Source organism: Suricata suricatta, chromosome 1 (genome assembly GCF_006229205.1).
Source record: "Suricata suricatta isolate VVHF042 chromosome 1, meerkat_22Aug2017_6uvM2_HiC, whole genome shotgun sequence".
NCBI classification, from domain to species: Eukaryota; Metazoa; Chordata; class Mammalia; order Carnivora; family Herpestidae; genus Suricata; species Suricata suricatta.
In genome coordinates this window covers 78,627,193-78,629,329 of record NC_043700.1, presented here as the reverse complement: position 1 = coordinate 78,629,329, position 2,137 = coordinate 78,627,193, and the positions used below count along the sequence as shown (strand labels likewise).

Below are 2,137 nucleotides of genomic sequence, written 5' to 3'. Positions count from 1 at the left end.
AAAACTGTTTCCCTATGAAGATTTTCTCCACTCCATTCATGCATATAATTATCTATTCATTCACTTTACATTTATTGATAGAGCCTACTTACTATGTGCCAAGTATTTTCCCAGGCATGGGAATACACAAATGAACAAGGTAATAGTAATAGTACTTTAATAACTAACTGTAGTGATGCAATTATAGTATTTTAAAATTTTCTTCTAGATGGGGCACCTGGGTGGCACAGTTGGTTAAGCATCCAACTTCTGCTTAGGTCATGTTCTCACAGTTCCTGAGTTCAAGCCCCACACTGGGCTCTGGGCTGACAGCTCAGATTCTGGAGTCTGCTTCCGATTCTGTCTCCCCCTCTCTCTCTGTTCTTCCCCCACTCACACTCTCTCTCTCTCTTTCAAAAATAAAGATTTTTTAAATTTTTTTAATGTTTTATTTATTTTTGATACAGAGAGAGACAGAACATGAGAGGGGGAGGGGGAGAGAGAGAAGGAGACACAGAACCGGAAACAGGCTCCAGGCTCTGAGCTAGTTGTCAGCACAGAGCCTGCACAGGGCTCGAACCCACGAACGTGAGATCTGACCTGAGCCGAAGTCGGAGGCCCAACCAACTGAGCCACCCAGGTGCCCCTCAAAAATAAAGATTTAAATTTTTTAAAAAATATCTTCCAGAGCACACATTTACTCTAGCTGTCTGATTGCCTAGGGTGGATTAAAATTTGTAGTAAAAAGAATGTAAAGGCAAAGAGTGAGTTATTATTTAATAACTGACATTAGATATATGATTATACATTAGAATCTTAGATTTAAAAGCAAGACTAATTCGCCCCGGCCCGTCCGCACCGCGCGTCTGGCCCGCCCGCAGGCCCGCTTCTCTCAGGAGCCCCCACCCAGGCGCCTGGCTCCATGAAGCAGGAGGAGAAGGTAGAGCGCGAGCGGTCCCATCCACCCTGGCAGTGTCTGGGCCAGGAGAAAAGGTACAAGAAGAAGGAATGGAATCAGAAGGAAGAAAATTTGTTTCAGAGATAAAATAGCTTCCCTCCTCTGTTATAGCTGTGCTCCTGGCAATAGAAACTATCTGCTTTCAGGTTCTGCTGCATTCCAGACCTCTAGCACTGAATCAGGATGGGAAAAAGACGTTGTGTTCCTCCACTTGAGCCCAAGTTGGCAGTAGGCTGTTGTGGGGTCAAGAAGCCCAAGCTATCTGGAAGTGGAACACACAGTCACGGGAACCAGTCCACAACTGTCCTCGGCTCTAGTTCAGGACCTCTTCAAAACCACCAGCATGTGGATGGCAGCAGTGGTCAGGAAAATGTGTCGGACTTAACTTTGGGACCTGGAAATTCTCCCATTACACGAATGAATCCCGCATCGGGAGCATTGAGCCCTCTCCCCCGGCCCAATGGAACTGCCAACACTACCAAGAATCTGGTGGTGACTGCAGAGTTGTGCTGCTACTGCTTTGATGTCCTCTACTGTCACCTCTATGGCTTCCCACAGCCACGACTTCCTAGATTCACCAATGACCCCTATCCGCTCTTTGTGACATGGAAGACAGGGCGGGACAAGCGGCTTCCTGGCTGCATTGGGACCTTCTCAGCCATGAATCTTCATTCAGGACTCAGGGAATACACGTTAACCAGTGCACTTAAGGACAGCCGATTCCCCCCTCTGACCCGAGAAGAGCTGCCTAAACTTTTCTGCTCTGTCTCCCTCCTTACTAACTTTGAGGATGCCAGTGATTACCTGGACTGGGAGGTAGGGGTCCATGGGATTCGAATTGAATTCATCAATGAAAAAGGTGTCAAACGTACAGCCACATACTTACCTGAGGTTGCTAAGGAACAAGACTGGGATCAGATCCAGACAATAGACTCCTTGCTCAGGAAAGGTGGCTTTAAGGCTCCAATTACCAGTGAATTCAGAAAAACGATCAAACTCACCAGGTACCGAAGTGAGAAGGTGACAATCAGTTATGCAGAATATATTGCTTCTCGACAGCACTGTTTCCAGAATGGCACTCTTCATGCCCCGCCCCTCTACAATCATTACTCCTGACACAAGGCTGCATGACCAGTCCCACCCCCCTGTGGCTACCAATGGCTATGACATCATTGGAGCAGATCCCTCCTCTTCCTGGTC

The 2,137-nt window shown here is 47.2% G+C and overlaps 1 pseudogene; it reads left to right on the top strand.

Annotated features, from left to right (window-relative positions):
- Window positions 1-887: 887 nt before the first annotated feature.
- LOC115306550 lies at window positions 888-2,083 on the top strand (annotated as a pseudogene).
- Window positions 2,084-2,137: the final 54 nt, after the last annotated feature.